This window comes from Solanum dulcamara, chromosome 7, assembly GCF_947179165.1.
Source record: "Solanum dulcamara chromosome 7, daSolDulc1.2, whole genome shotgun sequence".
Lineage (NCBI taxonomy): Eukaryota > Viridiplantae > Streptophyta > Magnoliopsida > Solanales > Solanaceae > Solanum > Solanum dulcamara.
In genome coordinates, this window is record NC_077243.1 from 44,136,703 (window position 1) to 44,143,062 (window position 6,360).

The 6,360-nt window shown below is 39.2% G+C and overlaps 1 pseudogene; it reads right to left on the minus strand.

The window, feature by feature from the left end:
• Window positions 1–5,556: 5,556 nt before the first annotated feature.
• On the minus strand, window positions 5,557–5,676 carry LOC129897978 (5S ribosomal RNA; annotated as a pseudogene).
• Window positions 5,677–6,360: the final 684 nt, after the last annotated feature.

Here is a 6,360-nt window from a genome sequence, read left to right on the forward strand (position 1 = left end):
AAAATGATTATGGCACCGAGTTCACTAGAGGGTCGGGCACAGCATATGATGATGTGTATGATTTACGTGTCCTAAGGTGCAGGTACAGTAATTCGTTAAGTTGTTATACTTGTCCCCTGCATCCCTATTTCAGTTATGGTCTCAGTTACGATGTGTTATGCTTTACATACTCAGTACATATATCATACTGACCCCCCTTTCCTCAGGGGACTGCGTTTCATGCCTGCAGGTACAAATGTGCATTCTGGATATTCATCAACTTAGGAGTTACTCTCAGCTATGTCGGAAGTGCTTCATTGTTCTAAAGCCTAATTTTTGATACTGGTCACTTAATGTATATATTAGTACATTCAGGGGTACGGCGGGGGCCGTGTCCCGCCATATGCTACTGTTTCTATTCCTAGAGGTCTGTAGACATATGAATGTGGGTTGTTTATAAGTTGTTTCGACTATGCCTATACGGCATGTTGTAAATCTGTTTATGTTATGTCAGCCTCGTCGGCGTGTGCCCTATCATGATATGATACGAAAGATAGAGGTTATAGGTTCATGAAAAAGTTTTAAACTATTTAGGTTTTTGTGTATAGTATCACCTCACACACGGTTCAACTTAAGTGTAGCTGATAAATATGCATAAGAGGGTCCAAGTCAGACCCAAGGCATGACCTACGGGGTTGGGTCGTGACAATTACGATGCCTACGGAACCATATTTTCAGTTCTTCACTTGGAAAACTAAGATAAACTTAAAGAGAAAACGCTAAGGCATAGACCCGTTTTTGGAGGGGACAGTTGTTAGTAATATTGGTATAACTTCTTTTGTATAGCTTAGTTTCAGTTGATTCAATATATTTTGGAAAGGTATTGCATAGTTCTATAACCTTTATGTAGACTTTCAAATCCAGTTTTGCTTTTAGATTCGAGAAAAAGGGTGATAAAGTGTAGAGGAGGTACTGCCCAGATTTGGTTTTGGAAATCCTACACAGACAGCTGTGAGTATTTTGGTCATATATTTTTATACAAAATTGATGTAGGGGTAATTGAATTTTTTTTGCAACCTTGATACACATGTATATAAATTTCATTGAGGCCACAAATCTTGTTTCCTTCAATTACCCCTTTGAAACTAAGCGACAAAACAAGACAGTAGGCTGTCCAAAATTCACGTTTTGATAGGTTTGGTGAGTTTTGGCCAATTTTGGGAAAGGTAAGGTTTTCCCTTTCAATTTGAAGTTTATGGTGTTGTTATATGGCGTATTAAACCCCTTGTATGTTGCTGAAAGTTTTAAAATGTCATAGAAATGCTCGATGTTCGAAATAAACTAAATTGGAATTGCTATAGTTATATTGTCATCGAAGGATAGTGTTGTTCGTGTGAGGTGCTGCTGCAGAGGTGTGATGTGTTGTTGCAGGGCCTAAATATGTTCTAATGTGGGTTAGGGTGCTGCTTGTTGAATCCAAATGACCCCTCGTTGCGTATAATGAAAGGTGTTACAAAATAAAGGCTAAATGCCCTATTGTGCTACCATATTTTTGAATAAGTCATTTGGACTTTATGTTGTATATTGTTGGTGTGAATTTCTATAGGTTGTTGTTGTTGGTTGGCTGTTGGTCTTAAAGACCTAATTGGAAATTTTGATAGGGCACATTATAGGGGAGGTGCTGCCCAATTTTCGTCGGTGCCTTAGCGAATAACAGAACTAGTCGGGGAAACGACTAAGGAAATAGATTCCATTAATACTAAGATATAACCTAGGGTGTTGGAAAGTAAAATGGGTTGATATTCATACTACTTTCATGTTGAATAGGTTCAAAGGACGGCGAGGCAAGCAGGATAAGGAATAATTCAGACAAGGTATGTAAAGCTTTCTCGTGGCATATTTTGGTATAAGCACGTACAATTATCTTTCTTTCCTTTTCGAAAGTCTTAGACTTAAGTGAATTGTACGTGGAATATGGGAATAATTCCATTCCCAAAACTCCAGGTATTCCCCATAATCCCTAACTACCGTTAAGTGTTGACACCCCTACAAGGATTGAGTATTGCCTGTTAAGGCTTCTACGTGCTAAAGAGTAGTGTATGGGAAACTATCTTTTCCTTCTCTTGATATGTATTTGATACGAAAGTGAAATTTGAATGCCATAATGGCTCACCGAGCCCCATAATGGTCCGGATATGAAATATGTGTATGAAGGTCATCTGAAAGAAAGTACAGACTACATAGAGCTTATTCTTTTTCTTCTCTTGGGCATGTCTCTGTTTAGCTGTAAGTTAAATGTAATCTAAACACCGGGGTAACTCCATTCTTAAATATTTCTTATTTACTTTTGAACATCGAACTTTGATAGTGGTTGAACTATTTTCCCTGGAAACTTGTATATATTAAAGAGGGACCAAATGTAAAGGCTCCAAGTCTTAAAGACTATACGAGATTAAGTGTTTTTGATACCATAAATGATTTGGCCCTACGTTAATACATGTCTAGGTTCCCCAAGATTACTTTTGAGACAGCCCATAATGGTATTTAGAGGACACTCTAGATGACTACACCGTTACTCGGGTCCTCAAACAAAATCTTAACTTTCTTATTTGGTCGAGTCTCTGATATTGATTTAAATTGCATATAGTTACTCACGACTCTACTCGTGTATACTGTAATACTTCTTTTACCGAGTCCTGGGTCGGGTACGTTGTCATGCAAAATTCACTACATTGTTCACCGAGCCCCTCACTAGAGGGCCGGGTACGTATGTATATATATATGATGATATGTTATAATAAGGTGGTGATGGCGCCAGGCCTATGTTGGTCTTACAGATGTGATTCACCGGACCGCTGAAAGGGCCGGCTATATTGTATAAATTGAGCATGCATGCTTTTGTGTTCCCCTCCTTCTCCATTTTGAATATACCTCTAGTGTATTATGTTACATTTTACATACTCAGAACATATGTCGTACTGACCCCCTTTCTCGGGGGGCTGCATTCATACCCGCAGGTACAGATACATATTTTGGGAGTCCGTCAGCTTAGGATTCTATGCAGCTCAGCTAGAAGAGGATCCATTGTATCGGGGCCTAGTTTTAGATACTGTCCACGGATGTATAAAAATTGTTTTATCCATTCAGGGGTACGGCGGGGCCCCTGTCCCGCCATATGTTGTCATTTATATATTTAGAGTTCTGCAGACATGTATATGTGGGTTGTGTATGTGGGTTGTGTACGGTAGTTTGATTCAGCTGGGTCGAAATGATATATGATATATGTTATTATGTTATGGAAGCCTTGTCGGCTTGCGTGCCTTGTCATGTTGTGATACAAATGAAAAGCGCTACAGGTTTATGAAAATGTTATCGCCCAGTAGGGCTTTATTACATGATATTATCTTATTTACAATTCAATATGACCGCAGCTAATAGATATGTGTACGGGGGGTCAAGGTCGGACCCCAGTCGCGGCCTACGGGGTTGGGTCATGACAGAAGTGGTATCAGAGCAGTTCGTCCTCAGATTGTCTGCAGACCTTGTCTAATAGAGTCTTGGTTATCGATGTGTTGCGCATCATATCTATAAACAGGAAGCTATAGGACATTTAGGATGTTACCTTTCTTCTACATCTGAGATCGTGCTTTAGATCCGAGTCATAGGAAAAATTCCTTATACTAACCTTGGATCTTAACAGAAGGATGACACCAATAGAAGGAAGTAATTGACGAGATGAAAAGTTACGAAGCATGCAGGTAAGTGAATTAATGCCAAGATGATATCCGTCGGGTAAGGTATTGAAATATAAAGTTGAAACCTGAAAGAAAAGCAGACAGAAAGTGCAACAGATGCAGTTTGAAGTGGGACATATGAGGTAAGTCCAGTATTTTTATATTATTATTGACGTTGAAAGCCCTATGTGGCTGCGATATGAGATGACATTGAAAGCCCTGTGTGGCTGTGATATGATATGTATATATATATATATATTGGCCCTATGAGGCATTGTTGGTATTTTCTGCGTGCAGGTTTTGGGGTTAGTAAGAAATGTAGAGGAAACTCTGTCGAAATTTTCCCAGAATAAGGAAAAGGAAATGAAGCATAGATTTTTGAGATGTTCGAGAAATTGATACCAAATACCCCTATTGTGTTTAACTAAAGCTGTAATAGGTATCCTTCAGGTCGCCGACAAGGGACACCCTTTTTATTTGAAGAATTTTATTTTGGAGGAACAAAAGCTTAATTAAGTAGTAAAGTTCAGATTATGGTATCTCCAGCCGTATTTGTATTGTAGGAATATGAACAGAGGGCTCAGAATAAAGGATAAGATGTCCCGCGAATGAGTTTCACTCTTTTGAAAAAAATACCAAGCCCTCAACTCCTAATTGTAAATTAGACGAGTTGTTCATAACTCGAGGATAAACTCAGAAGGAGACCAGGTAGGTTAAGTACTAAAAGAAGTACTGTGATGTTTAAGAGGTTTTGATTTCTTCCAACAATGAATGGGAAATAATTTATGATAACCGTTTATAGTTCTCCACTGACTAATTGGGGATAGAGCTTCGAACAGAAGCACCACAAAGAGATGTCAAGAACTGAATGCGAATACGAATTAAAAGGGGGATATGTAAGTATGAATTGAACAGTATGATATGAGTATGCAGGGATAAAGTGGAACCACTAGTTAGACGCACATAGTACGTGTTGACTAAGTTAAAGGCCTGTGTTGAGAACACAGTAAGAGCATGGGGCTTACGATAAAAAAAAATGACGCGTGTACACAACGTCGCCCCAAAAATAGTGGAACCCTTAAGGGACGAGGATGGAAAACTTAAGGAACAAATGATGCAACTTCTATTCGCCCCAAGAAGCAAAGGATATAGGTTGGGAAAAAACCACTACTTCGAGAAAACCTAGAATAGTTGTCGTCAGAATGCTAGCACTGCCTAATGAAAATTGGAACGACTACAAGTACAAATAGCAAAAAGTACGAGTACCCTCTAAAGTGGGGAAGTTAATGAGAAAATGACAAAAGTAAGGTGAAGGCAATCGATATGGGAATATATTTCGGATGGGTGTCTAAACTTCAATAAGATATCTTGCCGAACAAAGTTAAAAAGGTACGGAGGCCACCAATAATAGGATGGAAGCCAGAATACTATGTAAAGCAGCGTTAAAAAGGTTGTGACAAGACCCTAAACAACATAAAACTAGAAGGCAGCTACGTATAAAACAGAAGAATATACCAATGAAAGGATATCAAATAATTCAAGAGACACTACGAAGGAGAATGACAGCATGCTAGACCAAAAGCCAAAATATTGGTCATAGAGTTAGTCGCAAATGATGTTGCGGTAGATAAATAACCAAAGGAAAAGGAATAGAAAGCCTCCTATGGTAGTAAATAAGGAGAACACAAAGTGAATGGAGGATAGTGGAGCTAAAGGTCTACGCCGAAACTGGATGCAAGATAACTGACGAAAAGATAGGGCAAAACATAAAGACTCGCGAGACAACGCTGAGGTAAATCTGGAGCTAAGTTGAGTGCCCGCACCTCATGGAAAAGGTTACAATGAAATGCGACACGAAGACTTCCCATTAAGGTCACCCATCCTAATATTACTCTCGCCCCAGCACGCTTAACTTCAAAATTCTGATGGAACTTAATGCATTAGTGCTGGTGTGATCGCGCGAGATGGAGGAATCGGAACTAGTGACGGAGAAACGATATGAGATTATGTACCCAGAGTATTATAAGATACGTTAAGGAAATTGTAACAAGGGATTAAGCAAAACAAGAAGGATTAGCTAATTGCTAATTGACGACGCACTCGAATGCCACAACTCTTCAACATAGAGCTAGTTAATGAGAGGGAAATCATAGAATGGCCATATGGCCAGTGGGCGAGGGAATTTTGACACCACTTTGCAGCCAAATCTGAGGGAGAAAAAGCAGGACCCAAAAGATCAAATGCCAGTTAAAGTTCTAAAAAGAGTCGAGAAGGACTATACGAGGCTAACGGTTCCAAATTATCAACGTCATTATGAACCTATTTTATACTCTGTAAGAGTAGGGTGCTATATGGGTTATTGTGAGTAGGCTAACGAATTAGCTCATTTGCTTCCAAGCAAGACCACCTATGCTGCTAGAACTAGGTGAAGTTATATGACAAGGAAGTAGTAAGGTTCCGTGAGGTTTCCTCATCTAATATCCTAGATAAAGGGACTTCAATTATAATTAATGCCTTGAGATCAGTCCAAGAAGAGATCAGGAGCACAGACAGGTCTTAGTATCGTATTTCTCCCTTGATCTACTAAACAGACTAAGCGCACTATTAGACGCAAGAAGATATGTCATAAGCCAGGAGATTTACTTCA